Genomic DNA, 15,394 nt, shown 5'->3' with positions numbered 1-15,394 from the left:
TGCAGGAGACCCAGGTTCAATCCCTGGGTTGAGAAGATCCCCTGGAGAAGGGAAAGAAGGGAACAGCTAACCACATCAGTACTCTTGCCTGGAGAATCCCATGGATGGAAGACCCTGTTGAGCTACAGTTCATGGGGTCACAAAGAGTCAGACATGACTGAAGGACTAACACTTTCACTTTTGGAGCCTGAAGACTCCAGCAGTGGGTCACCTCAGTCCAAACTACTAACAGGGAGGGAGTGCAGTCCCACCTATCTGCAGACAACTGTATTAAAGTTTTACTGAGCCTGGCCTGAAACACCAGAGCAAGATCTACTTTCCCCCCACAACCAGTCCTTCCCATAAGGAAGCTTGCACAAGCCTCTTACTCCCATCCACCAGAGGGCAGACAGAAGAAACAAGAGCTGCAATCCCACAGCCTTCAGAAGGAATATCACAATTACAGAAAGCTAACCAAAATGAAAAGAAATAGTATTATGTCCCAGATGAAGGAATAAGATAAATCTCCAGAAAAAAAAAAAAAAACAACAAATAAGTCAAAAAAAAAAAAAAAGACTAAATGAAGTAGAAACAGGCAAACTTCCAGAAAAAGAATTCAGAACAATGATAGTGAAGATGATCCAGGATCTCAGGAAAAGAATGGAGAAGAGGCAAGAAATGTTTACCAAAGACATAGAACTAGAAAAACAAACAGAGATGAAAAATACACTAGAATGAATCAATAGCAATATAATTTAGGCAGAAGAACAGATAAGTGACCTGCAAAACAGAATGGTGGAAGACAAATACTGTGATTCCAGTTATATGCGGTGCCTAGAGTAGTCAAATTCATAGAGACACTAAGTAGAATGGCATTTGTCAGGGGCAAGGGGGAGGGTGGAGAGTTGTTTAACAGATGTGCATGCATGCTAAGTCACTTCAGTCGTGTCCAACTCTATGCGACTCCATGGACTGGAGCCCACCAGGCTACAGTGGATAGAGTTTCAGGTGAAAGATGAAAAAGTTCTGGAGATGGACGGTGGTGATGGTTGCACAACAATGTGAATATCATTAATACCACAGAAGTCGCTGAGTCTCAGTTGTGACCAACTCTTTGTGACCCCATGAACTGTACCATGGAATTCTCTAGCCCAGAATACTGGAGTGGGTAGTCTTTCCCATCTCCAGGGGATCTTCCCAACCCAGGGATCAAACCCAGGTCTCTGGCATTGTGGGCAAAGTCTTTATCAGCTAAGCCACAAGGGAAGCCCAATACCACAGAAGAGGACTTTTAAAAATGGTTAAAATCATTCACTTCATGTTATGCATATGCTACGATGTAGGAGAGGGAGAAATTTTATCTTTTACCCTTCTAGGCTCTATGAATGGGACCATGGAAATTCAATTGATATAAGACTGATAAACAACAGAAAATAGTATATTAACATGTGCAGCATGCACACATATGGGGAAATCTTTTATCATCTTTTATGGTTATTGCCCTATTTGGATGTTTTTGCAAAAGTGCTTTATCTTCAAGTAGATTCAAAGGAAGTACTTTTGGCAAACACAAGTTTCTGATAAATTTCAGATTATGCTGCTAAACTAGGTAAGAAATTAGAGTCCTAATGGAAAATCTAATGCCTTCATAAAAGTGTTAACAAGAGGATTATTGCTGAGTGAACTGTGGATGTGGTTGTAATTTTTATGTATTTATCTAAAATATCACTTGTTTTAGCTTATGTTATCCAGATAGATGCTTGTTCCTTGGAAGGAAAGCTATCACCAACCCAGACAGCATATTACAAAGCAGATACATTACTTTGCCAATAAAATTCTGTCAAGGCTATGGTTTTTCCAGTAGTCATCTAAGGATGTGAGTGTTGGACTATAAAGAAAACTGAGCACTGAAGAATTGATGCTTTTGAACCATGGTATTGGAGAAGACTCTTGAGAGTCCCTCAGACTTTAAGGAGATCTAACCAGTCAATCCTAAAGGAATTCAGTCCTGAATATTCACCGGAAGGACTGATGCTGAAGCTGAAGCTCCAATACTTTGGCCACCTGATGGGAAGAACTGACTCATTGGAGAAGATCCTGATGCTGGGAAAGACTGAAGGCAGGAGGAGAAGGGCATGACAGAGGATGAGGTGCTTGGATGGCATCACCGACTCGATGGACATGAGTTTGAGCAAGCTCTGGGAGTGGTGATGGACAGGGAAGCCTGGCGTGCTGGAGTCCATGGGGTCACAAAGAGTTGGACACAACTGAAACTTGAACAGGAATTTAACTCTTTCTAAATTTTAAATGCTATTAAAAACATTGATAATGTACAGTATTGCCTTTTGAAAGCCGGTATGGTCTCATTTTAAACATAATTATGATGGTAAATAAGAAGGCAGTGCTGGAGAGGGTAGTCATGATCGACAACTAATCACATATCCAACATTGTTCAAAAGCAGTGTTTCTCAACTGTCTGGGGTTAAATATCAGTTTTATTTAATATTACATTTCCAGCCCATTGCAACTCAGTCACTGATCCACTGTGCATGGCTAGTGTGCACCTCCCCCTTCAAGTGCAACACTCACATTGGTCTCTGGGCTGTTCAGGATCACATCCATCCTAAGGGTGGATGTCATGTCAATAGCTGATGGCTCTGAGTTTCTAGCTTTCTTGAGTTTCCTGTACTTACTTCTAACCTGGTTACAAACAGTTCACAGACTCGCACTAGTGCACAGACCACACAGTGTGTGTCACTGTCATAGTTAATCTTTGCAACAACCCTCTGTGAATCATACTATCCCATGTCAACTTTCATGTCAACACTGAAGCACAGTGGAGTTCCCAACCTTAAGACCCCATGGTAAACAGGAGCAGAATTTGTATCCAAACCCAGTCAGCAATGCACAGAACCAGTATTTGTCCCTGAAGGCTGACTCCAGAGCTTGTGCTCCTCCCTGGAGGCTTATGTCATTTTAACTACATGTGGAAGAACAGTCTGGTTTAGGCCATCAAATGAGGACCTCCTCAAATACACCTTTACAGTCTACAAACTTCCTTCATCCACACTCATCTTGTTCTCCTCTCCTGCTGGTTAGGAATCACCGAAGTCAGTGATTCCACCCTGTGTCTCTGGATGCTCTTGGTCTATCCATCATCCCATCCAAAGAACTCCAAGCCCAGGAATCATATCCATCTTCTGGATGAAGAAGGTGAGATTCAGAGGCTAAGATACTTGCCCAAGTATGAAACTAAGGCTACATGGCTGTAGGAAGTCCATTCCATTTTGTCAAGGATGGTGCCAGTTTATTTCTCTGGCACTCTGGCTGGTTACTGCTTTCCTTTCACTCTCAAGTATCCCATTCTGTACAGCACATTCTTTGGACACCCACACTGCTGGTGAGAGCAGAGGAAGACCTAACAGGCAGATCAGTGTGACTGGCTCCAAAACCAGGGCTTTCTGTTATCCCAGGCTACTTCTTAGAATTCTAAAATTAAAAAGTTGACAAGGAAGGTTTGTTCTCAATCATCATTTATTCATTCAGCAAACATTTACTGAGTGCCCCCTATGTGACAGACACTGTGCTGAAAGATGAAATTAAAAAGTGAATAGAGCACAGTTCCAAGTCTTTTTCTCACTTGGTTTAGTGAGAAAACAGACCATATGAATAAAGAGAGCTGAGCGAAGAAGAATTGATGCTTTTGAACTGTGGTGTTGGAGAAGATGCTTGAGAGTCCCTTGGACTGCAAGGAGATCCAAACACTCCATCCTAAAGGAGATCAGTCCTGTGTGTTCATTGGAAGGACTGATGTTGAAGCTGAAACTCCAATACTTGGGCCACCTAATGTGAAGAGCTGACTCATTGGAAAAGACCCTGATGCTGGGAAAGATTGAGGGCAGGAGGAGAAGGGGATGACAGAGGATGAAATGGTTGGATGGCATGACCGACTCAATGGACATGGGTTTGGGTGTACTCCGGGAGTTGGGGATGGACAGGGAGGCCTGGCGTGCTGCAGTTCATGGGGTCGCAAAGAGTCAGACACGACTGAGCGACTGAACTGAGACCATATGAATATTCATAGTCACAGCAGGCTACATAGTTTACATAACCTGTGTAAAATGGAAAGAACAGGGTCTCTTATTTAAAAATCACGATACTGGATGACAATAGGACACTAATCAAGTATGGTTTAGTTTAACAAATGAGAGGTGCTCATGGTATTACAGAAATATGAGTTACTTAGGATGATGACTGATCTAAAGGTAACTTCCTAGAAGAGGTAACAACTGGGCTGACCCTAGAAAATGAGATTTCTCCCCTTCATGGATCTTCTCCTCTATTTTTTTTTTCTCTTCTATTTTTTAAACCAGAGTGTATTGAGGAGAATCACTAAGTCATCATTTTGACTTACACATTAGTCATCAAGAGTTTCCCCCACAGTGCACCTTCATCACCTACCTCTGGAGCTGTGACACAGGATGTGGGGGGACATGGAGATGGGCTGTTCAGACCTCCCTTCAAGGACTTGCTGCCTGCCTGCTGGAGGTGCTGCCAGTGGGCAACCTTAAACCACCAGGCTGCATGCAATGATCCTTCCAGGTAGAGGTATAAAGATCTGGCCATTGGATGTGTCAGGACAACCCTGAAGGGCCATCTTCACTCCAGATGCCCCATGGGATCAGCTAAGGTCATCCAGCCAGTGTTCCAGCTAGATCTTTCCTTCTGCCCTATCTCGTTTCTTCCCTCCTGATTCCACAGTGTTGATTCCAAGGGCAGCCCTGATAAACATCCCAGCACTAAATTCAATCTGAGTCTGCATTTCAGAGAACCAGCCTGCAACATGTATCAGAAAACATTCCAGTACTCAGGGAGGACTTTTATTTGAAAATTACTGGCTACACATGTACTTAAAACATTTTAAAACCCCCAAATAAAATACAAAATGGTGGAAACAAGGACTTGGTGTGTGAATATCATTACCTTTGGTTTAAAATCCACAACCTAATGTTGTCTGGCCAAAATGAAATTAAGTTATATATTAATAAAAGAAACTATTATGTTTAAATACATGAAAGTGCCATTTTATATAAAAGGCTGAATGTTAGCAGTTCCACATGTTCAATCTAATAGAAAAAAGCCATTAGCATTTGAAATTTAGAAAACATTATACTTCTGAATAACTAACGGGTAAAAGATATGGTTAATGAATTAAATTAGGAATTAAAGAATAATATTAAAACAACTTCATTTTATCTTCCCAACAACATTTACTTTCTCTATTTTGCTGAGAAGGAGACTGGCCTTGTGGGGCAGAGACAGGAAGAGGGAGACCTGGGATTCAAGGTTGGAAAGGGAGACTGCAGAGCTCCCCACTGCACTTTAAAGCTTTTGCCATCATAAATGATTATCAGGTGGAATCATAAGACATACACTGACTTTTTTATGCTGCTTTTCCTTCATCCTTTTTGAAATGGTGAACAGCTACAATCTGCCCAACAACTATAATGTGACTGAACAGGCAACATATTTGGTAGCTATAAGAGTCAATGTACAGGATGGTGCACACACGCATGATCACCCTCTGTTGGGATGTGGTCTCTGAGTGACATCGTCTGAGTAGATGGACCATCCTGAAGTGTAGACCCACCACTCAGAACTCAGCATTTTCATTAGCCACACTTGGCATCACTATTACAAAATATTAAATAAATTATCTGAGATGTCATTTAAGGGAATGAGAAGGAATTGAATGAGGAAAAGTATATGAAATGGACTCTTTAGAAGTAATAAAAATGATCAAGAATCTTCCAAGGTTTATCAAATACACCAAACATAAGCAGAATCATCGAAAATAAGTTTGGAAACTCTTGGCATGAACTGTATCCTTTAAAACAACACTGAACAACCCCCTTCCAGACCCTTCCCGTCCCTCCTCTCAGTTGGTGAAGGGACAGAAAGACTGGTTCCTACATAGGAACTGCTGCTCCAGCAGCATCTTCTGCCCCATCATCCACAGCGGCCTTCTCCTTTCACCCAGGATCAAAGGTCACCTCCAAGAAGCTCCGCCACCTTCTGGACCAGGCTCCCTAACTGCATCCAGCCCCCACATCCAGTTTGCCTTTCAAGACTTCCTCCACAGAGCTCCCATAATTAGGATTCCAAAGGCAGCAAGGGGTGAATCTCTGGATGTCTTCCTTCTCTGGGGGAGCTGGAGCAGACCCTTGAGGGGAGGGCTTCAAGCCTGACTCACCCCTACACCTCAGGACCTCAATTCTAATCCTTGTTTGTTGAAGGGAAGGAGGGAGAGAGGGAAATACCACCCACCACCTCACACACACCCCCAACTCACAAACTATACACCCCAACAGCCAGCAATACCTCCTCAGAGCAATACATTCCAGATGGGCCTCTCTCCTGCTTCATTCAAACTCCTTCCAGGAATAGCCTGTGTTCACCTCAACTCCCTTCACACCTCCTGGATTCTCAGCCCTTTTGCGCTCTGGCCTCCTCACATCTGAAACCTGCTTCTTGCGTCACTGACATCTCCTGATTCCAAATTAACCAACAACGTTCCATGGACTCACCTTCTCGTTTGCATTGAGCAAACCTGTCCTTCCTTGATTCTCCAACCTACTTCCTTCTTTTTCCCTTGCTGTTCACAGTGAGTCTCTTCTCCTCCCCCTTCTCTCTCTACTTACTCTCTGATATCGAATCTTCTTATCTTGGCCCCTAAAAATGCTTCTCTCTCTCTGGGCAATCTTGTCATCTTCACAGATTCAGCTACTACCTGCTCAGTGAAAGGTACACAGGCTCCAAGCTCATCCCAGGTCTCTCCCTTGAACACCAGACTCTTACTTCCAATGACCTGCAGGACACCTCCACCTTCAACTTCAAGATAATTGAACTACAGGGCAGAGCTTGGATTGCAAATTAGCAAGACTAGAATTTTCTCTCCTCTTTAATGAGAATGTTTCCTAATAAAATCAGGTAGCATCTATCCTTGTCTCTGTCTGTCATGCAAAAGTATGTGACAATTCTGATATGACCACTAACTAACCATGCGCTAAGTATATGGCAGAAAGCCAACCTTGGTCTACCTTGCCATAGCAAAGAAATAGAACTTTCATAAAATATTTTCAAAGTAATTCACAATCACTGTTAAAATGTGACACTGTTTTTAGGAAAAAATTGTTTCTAGAAATAAAGGCACATTTATAAAAATAAGTTTGCAAAATAGAAAAAAATCAGACATCTGTGCAGTAAAAGTCCTCTGCCTCTGCCTCTCAGCTTTGTTCACATTGGTAACAGTGGAAGCCTTGTCTACAGGCTATGCTGTCTGCAGTGAGAAGTTCACTGCTGCATTTCTGTGTGCAGTCTTTCATAATCTATTTCATTTCCAAAATAAACACTTGGGAAGAAAAGGAAAATTCCCCACAAACTTAATCACTGAAAAGTAGACAGAATTAAACAACAGAAAAGAACACCCCACGTGAGCAACGATACTGAATGAGATGAGAGCTGAGATGACACAACATCATTCTTTAGAACCTCAAGTTCACAGACAAAACAGAGGCTGGATAGAAGTTATTCCCTAGGTCTCTCTTTCTCTTTAAGACATCTCAAGGCAGAGCAATCAACCCATGAAAAGAAAAAAGTGAGACACCAGGCCTCTGAGTCCACACAGCCCAGAGATTTAACAAGAGTCTACTCAAGGAAAAATGGGAAAAGACATTCTACATTTTGCCCAGAAAAGTATTCCCAAGAAACAGGAGCTCTAGATAAGTAACAAATAGTAAAAGAAGTAATTATTTTCATTTAAATTGTCTGGTTTTAGCTTTCATTGAGGATTTTCTTCATTTGTAATAAGAATTAAATATATTTAATATGGGCAACATGATGTTTTGATGTAAATAAACATTGGGAAATGGTTACAATAGGAAAACAAATGAACATACCCATCATCACATATAGTTATCCTTTCATGTGTGTGGTGAGAACACCTAAGATCTACTCTCTCAGCCAATTTCAACTAAAAAATACAGCTAAATAAAATTTTTTTTATATGAAAAAGCATGCAGCCCAGGGCAAAGAGATAGGTAGGATCAAGTTTACAAAGAGCTCTTCAGCTCTTAACACTGGTGTATTTGTGGCAATTCCTTTGTAAAAACACCTAAAATTCCTACTTCCTTTAAATTAGTTAGGACCAGGGTAAACTATGGAATAATTCTGTGGTATTTCTCAATACAAAATCACTGAACACATCAAACCAGGTTTTATTAAAAGTGCTAATATGCATACTAAAGAAAAATAAAATACTGAATTAAGAAAATAACTTGAATGAATAGCAATAAATTCTGACCAAAATTACTAAAAACAACATAAGATTTCAAGTTTCATCCCAACATTCAGCTTTATTCTTTAATACTATTATAAACAATCATAACTATAGAATATAGTGAGCGAGTCTGTGTTTAGCATGGATTCCATTTATATTTTTCTTTAGTTCATACATTATATTCAACATAATTAGATGGATAATTTAAACATATAATCATTCCCTTTCTCAAATACATTCTGTGCTCCTAGATTTAACTTTATAAATCCGATCACTGAAGTTTCCTTTTAAATACAACTTTGATGTAAAAGATGGTCTTAATGAACAACAAAATTGCCACAAATACAGCTACAAGATTAAGGTATGAAAACTTTGAAAACCAATTTGATACTTTTTAAACTGTGGAAAATTCTGAAAGAGACGGGAATACCACAACACCTGACCTGCCTCTTGAGAAAGCTGTATGCAGGTCAGGAAGCAACAGTTAGAACTGGACATGGAACAACAGACTGGTTCCAAATAGGAAAAGGAGTCCGTCAAGCCTGTATATAGTCACCCTGCTTATTTAACTTATATGCAGAGTACATCATGAGAAATGCTGGGCTGGAAGAAGCACAAGCTGGAATCAAGATTGCCAGGAGAAATATCAATAACCTCAGATATGCAGATGACACCATCCTTATGGCAGAAAGTAAAGAGGACATAAAAAGCCTCTTGATGAAAGTGAAAGAAGAGAGTAAAAAAGTTGGCTTAAAGCTCAACATTCAGAAAACTAAGATCATGGCATCTGGTCCCATCACCTCATGGGAAATAGATGGGGAGACAGTGGAAATAGTGCCAGACTTTATTTTTTTGGGCTCCAAAATCACTGCAGATGGTGACTGCAGCCATGAAATTAAAGACACATACTCCTTGGAAGGAAAGTGATGATCATCCTAGATAGCATATTAAAAAGCAGAGACATTACTTTGCCAACAAAGTTCCGTCTAGTCAAGGCTATGGTTTTTCCAGTGGTCATGTATGGATGTGAGAGTTGGACTGTGAAGAAGGCTGAGTGCCGAAAAATTGATGCTTTTGAACTGTGATATTGGAGAAGACTCTTGAGAGTCCCTTGGACTGTAAGGAGATCCAACCAGTCCATCCTAAAGGAGACCAGTCTTGGGTGTTCATTGGAAGGACTGATGCTGAAGCTGAAACTCCAATACTTTGGCCACCTCATTCGAAGAGTTGACTCATTGGAAAAGACCCTGATACTGGGAAGGATTGGGGGTAGGAGGAAAAGGGGATGACAGAGGATGAGATGTCTGGATGGCATCACTGACTTGATGGACATGAGTTTGAATAAACTCCGGGAGTTGGTGATGGACAGGGAGGCCTGGCGTGCTGCGATTCATGGGGTCGAAATGAGTCGGACATGACTGAACGACTGAACTGAACTGATACTTATTTTTTAATTAGGTTCCATTACAAGGTGAGTGGATATTATGCAACAACCTGTGGATTAAAGTTATCAAAGGGAGCCCTGACCCTATCTCAATACAAAACTTTTCATTATTTACTGGTAAAGTTTGCTTAAATGACAACAACAAAATTGGCCTGGTGCAAATAGCAAGCTTCTCTAGGAAGGTGTAAATGATCCCATTTACAGAATGTTTAATTTACAGAGAAGTTTCCCAAAATGTTTCTGATGCTTCAGGGGTGGTACACACTTCAGTACCGAGTGACACCTTGCTGTAGATAATATGGCACACGGCTACTCTCAGCCTCATCCCCACACGCTGAATGTGATAGAAGCACAAGTGGTGCAGAACGGCCCACAGGAGCACGCAGGCGCTCAGCCCTGCCGCATAGGCGTAGGCTTCGTGCAAAGCGGCAGAATTGGCAGGATCATAGTTTTCAAAGTAACTAATAATTACCCCCAAAATATGGGCAGAACTACCTTGGTGCCTTCCTGAAAGAAAAAAAGCCTTAATTAGAAATACAAGTCTTGCCTGTTTTTCTTAACACAAACTTCACTTTTATTATTAGCATGTTAAAAAGCCATCTTGACCAACTGCTACATTCATGGCTAACTTAAAAGAAAAGTACACAGATCCACTGTCTCCAGTGAGACAAGCAGACAGCAGTTTTAATGTAAGCCAAAATCTTACATTCAAAGACAATAAAGCCTTAGTATTGGGTTGGCCAAAAAATTCTTTCAGTTTTTAAATAAAAGATACATTTTTCATTTTCACCAAGAACTTTATTGAACAATGTATTCAAAGTTCTGTTCCACTATCTTCTGCCATTTTTCAGGAAACTTCATAATTCCATATTCCCAAAACTTTACATCTTTTTGAGCAAAGAACTGTTTCAGGTACCTTTTACAGTCTTCCTGGGAATTAATATTTTTTCCATTAAGAGAATTTTGTAAAAAACAAAATAAATAGAAACCCAAAGGAGCAGTGTCTGGTGAATATGGCAGATGAGTTAGAACTTCCAAGCCAAGCTATAACAATTTTTGCCTGATCATCAAAGACATATGTGGCCTTACATTATCCTGATGGAAGATAATTCATTTTCTGTTGACTAATTCCAACACTTTACATCAAGTGCTGCTTTAAGTTGGCCTAACTGGGAGAAGTACTCATTGGAATTAACTGTTTGGTTTTCTGAAAGGAGCTCATAATAGAGGACTCCCTTCCAGTCCCACCATATACACAACACCAACTTCTTTGGATGAAGACTGGACTTTGGTGAGGTTGGTGGTGGTTCATTTCACTTACCCAAAGATATGTTTCATTCCACATTAGTGTACTGTATCCACTTTTCATCGCCCATCACAAGTTGCTTTTAAAAAGGAGCATTTTATTAATAGTTACATTTCAGTAGAGAATTGCATATGGAAATAATGGTCAAGAAGATTTGTTTTTTTTTTCCCTCATTTAACTTAGATGGAAAACAAACATCAAAGTGATTAATATAACCAAGATGGTGAAATGACTTTCAGTGGTGTTTTTGGATATTTTGAGTATGTTGGCTATCTCCCACATGATATAACATTGATTGTTCTCAATTAATGTCTAGATTTGATCTCTATCAACTTTAACTGGTCTACTCAACTGCAAAACATCATCCAAGAAATCTCCAAAACGAACCTTTTTTTTTTTTTTTTTTAATGTGTTGGGTCTTCATTGCAGTGTGCAGGCTTCTCTATTTGGAAAGCGCCAGCATAGTTGCCCTGAGGCATGTGATATCTTAATTCCCTGACCAGGGATCAAACCCGTGACCCCTGCCTTGGAAGGCAGGCTATTCACCACTGGACCACCAGGGAAGTCCCCTGATGGGTTTGTTTTTGATAGCTCTCTTCTGTCTATAAAATGTTGAGGAACCCACAAGAGGAAGAAAAGGAAAATCCAAAGCTCAAAACACAAAGTATAACTAAAAAGCATTTTCTGCTCAACTAACTAGTGCCTGATCAGATTATTTACAGAAAGCTGACCCCATCTCTCAAATGGATGTGACACTGAAGCCCTACACTCCTGTCTTGTTCTACACACACATGTTCACAGGCTGTAACACCTGCCTTACCTTCCACAAGGTCACGGGAGATTTCATCTACTCCAGGGAAGAGAAGACTGTTTATGGGGAAAATTATGAGTAAGATGACCATATCAGAGGAAGATGACCAGTTCTCAAGAACACAAAGGCTCACTGTTACATTTCTTGGAAGCCTCATCATTCATCCCTGGAGGCACTAAGAGCTTAAGAAGAACCCCTCATAGATTGTAAAACACACTGTTGATACAGTTTACTGAGACAGAAGTCTGGAGACTTACACAGAGAAGCAAGAAAGTCAAACCACACATGGTAGTCCCAGCCCAGATATGATCAAGGGAAGCCCAGTGCTGCAGGCTACAAACCTGGGGCTATCCACCAGAAGTGCCGTGGTAACACCTGCCATCCCAAAGTGTCCTAAAATTGTGATTCTTTTTGGGAATCACTGCTATCTGCTCAGTTCAGTTCAGTCGCTCAGTTGTGTCCAACTCTTTACGACCCCATGCACTGCAGTATGCCAGGCTTCCTGGTAGGTCATCACCAACTCCCAGAGCTTGCTCAAACTCATTTCCATCGAGTCAATGATGCCATCCAACCATCTCATCCTCTGTCGTCCCCTTCTCCTCCCATCTTCAATCTTTCCTGGCATCAGGGTCTTTTCCAATGAGTCAGCTCTTCACATCAAGTGGTCAAAGTATTAGAGTTTCAGCTTTAGCATCAGTCCTTCCAATGAATATTCAAGACTGATCTCCTTTAGGATTGACTGGTTGGATCTCCTTGCATTCTAAGGGACTCTCAAGAGTATTCTTGAATACCACAGTTCAAAAGCATCAGTTCTTCAGTGCTCAGCTTTCTTTATAGTCCAACTCTCACATTCATACATGACCACTGGAAAAACCATAGCCTTGACTAGACGGACCTTTGTTAGCTGTTACTCAGCTGTCTGTTACTCATCTATTTGATCCTAACATCGTTTCAATTACAGGAGGAGTAAGAGTAATGTCACCCACCTAAAAGAATACTAATAAATGCAAGAAATTCAGCAAAATAAAGTGCACAATAAAGGTAGGTCATTACCACCTAAGTGTCTGCGGTTATCTCCTGAGAGACAGTCTTTAATAACCCAGTTGAGCAAATAGACTCATTAAGGAGTAATGCCAGTCCATGGCCGATAGCTTCTACTCTTCTGTATATTCTTGACCCTCACCTCAACTAGTGAGGAATAAAACAACTGAGAAGATATTCACTATCAAACTTGAAACTAACCAAATTAAAACTTTCTGGATAAACAGGCACAAGATCAAAACTTGTTCCCAAAATCTCTTCATCTTTGACATCAGTCTAAGCTTGATTTGTGAATATTCTTTCCACAAACCAATTAAGAATCGGGTTCTTAAAACTTCATAGGAATTCTTCACAACTATGAAACCGTGAAAGATTTTTTAAGAGTCTAATATAATACGAAAACATTTGATCAAGGTTCTACAAGAATCTCAGAGTCTCTGGGGCAGACATTTCTTGATGGAGTCCTTGGTATTCAGCCTCCTGAAAGCACTTGATTTTTGGGCCCCATTTCCTGCTTCTTAGGGGAACTTCTCACAGGGTTGCTGCTGCTGCTGTGTCGCTTCAGTGGTGTCCGACTCTGTGTGACCCTGTAGACGGCAGCCCACCAGGCTCCCCCGTCCCTGGGATTCCCCAGGCAAGAACACTGGAGTGGGTTGCCATTTCCTTCTCCAATGCATGAAAGTGAAAAGTGAAAGTGAAGTCGCTCAGTCGTGTATGACTCTTCGCGACCCCATGGACTGCAGCCTACCAGGCTCCTCCGTCCATGGGATTTTCCAGGCAAGAGTACTGGGGTGGGGTGCCATTGCCTTTGTCTCACAGGGTTAAGTGCTAAAATTTCCCTAGTCAGTACAGTTTCTCCGTTACATTTCCACACATACTTAAAAGGTTTCTTACCCAACTCCACCATCTCTGCTTCATGAGAAAAATTAAGAAAACACAGGAAACAGAAACAACCTATATGAGACAAAGAAAAAAATGCTTGAGTGAAATATATAAGCAGAAAAAAATGAGCTTGTGGGAAAAAAGAAGGAGCAATTTATCTTCAGAAATGGGGGAACGGGTGACAAACAGTAGAGTTGAGAAAGATCCAGAGCTAAGGAGGAAAATCAGTGAATCTTGGAAAACAATAATCATTTGGATTCTAAATATAACTTCACTCCTCCTTACACAGTGGTCTTCATCCTGACTGCACCTTAGCATCACCTGGGAGGGGTTAACAGCACTCTGAGACCTGAAGCCAATCCTCCAGAAACTGGTTTAGGCTCAACTGATTAAGGATGGACCCTGAAGTTTGCTCTTCCTGGAAGAGTCTGGATGTAGAAACTAATCCCATGGAAGTATCTGCTATTTCCTGCGTCATCAGGGCATTAGGCATCTGGGCCTGGAGGGGCCATGAACTTGCTTTGAATGACTTACAAGTACCACAGAAGGTTTTACCCTGAGTTCCATTTTACATATCATACTTTAAGAAATTTCCTTATGAACCCAAACTCTTGAGACTCCAAAGATGAAATTCAGACCTTTCATTTGAAACCACAGTTCAGTTCAGTTCAGTAGCTCAGTCATGTCCAACTCTTTGCAACCCCATGAACTGCAGCACGCCACGCCTCCCTGTCCATCACCAACTCCTGGAGTCCACCCAAACCCATGTCCATTGAGTCAGTGATGCCATCCAACCATCTCACCCTCTGTTGTCCCCATCTCCTCCTGCCCTCAATCTTTCCCAGCATCAAGGTCTTTTCAAATGAGTCAGCTCTTCGCACCAGGTGGCCAAACTATTGGAGTTTCAGCTTCAACATCAGTCCTTCCAATGAACACCCAGGACAGATCTCCTTTAGGATGGACTGGTTGGATCTCCTTGCAGTCCAAGGGATTCTCAAGAGTCTTCTCCAACACCATATTTCAAAAGCATCAATTCTTTGGTGCTCAGCTTTCTTTATGGTCTAATTCTCACATCCATACATGACCCCTGGGAAAAACATAGCCTTGACTAGACAGACCTTTGTAGACAAAGTAATGTTCCTGCTTTTTAATATGCTGTCTAGGTTGGTCATAACTTTCCTTCCAAGGAGTAAGCATCTTTTAATTTTGTGACTGCAATCACCATCTGCAGTGATTTTGGAGCCCAGAAAAATAAAATCAGCCACTGTTTCCACTGTTTCCCCATCTATTTGCCATGAAGTGACAGGACTGGATGTTATGTTCTTAGTTTTCTGAATGTTGAGCTTTAGGCCAACTTTTTAACTCTCCTCTTTCACTTTCATCAAGAGGCTCTTTAGTTCTTCTTCACTTTCTGCCGTAAGGGTGGTGTCATCTGCATATATGAGGTTATTGATATATCTCCCGGCAATCTTGATTCCAGCTTGTGCTTCTTCCAGCCCAGCGTTTCTCATGATGTACTCTGCGTATAAGTTAAATAAGCAGGGTGACAATATACAGCCTTGATGCACTCCTTTTCCTATTTGGAACCAGTCT

Source organism: Cervus elaphus, chromosome 30 (genome assembly GCF_910594005.1).
Source record: "Cervus elaphus chromosome 30, mCerEla1.1, whole genome shotgun sequence".
Classification (NCBI taxonomy): domain Eukaryota; kingdom Metazoa; phylum Chordata; class Mammalia; order Artiodactyla; family Cervidae; genus Cervus; species Cervus elaphus.
The sequence above is the reverse complement of the archived record's forward strand: the minus strand, read 5'-3'. Positions refer to the sequence as shown.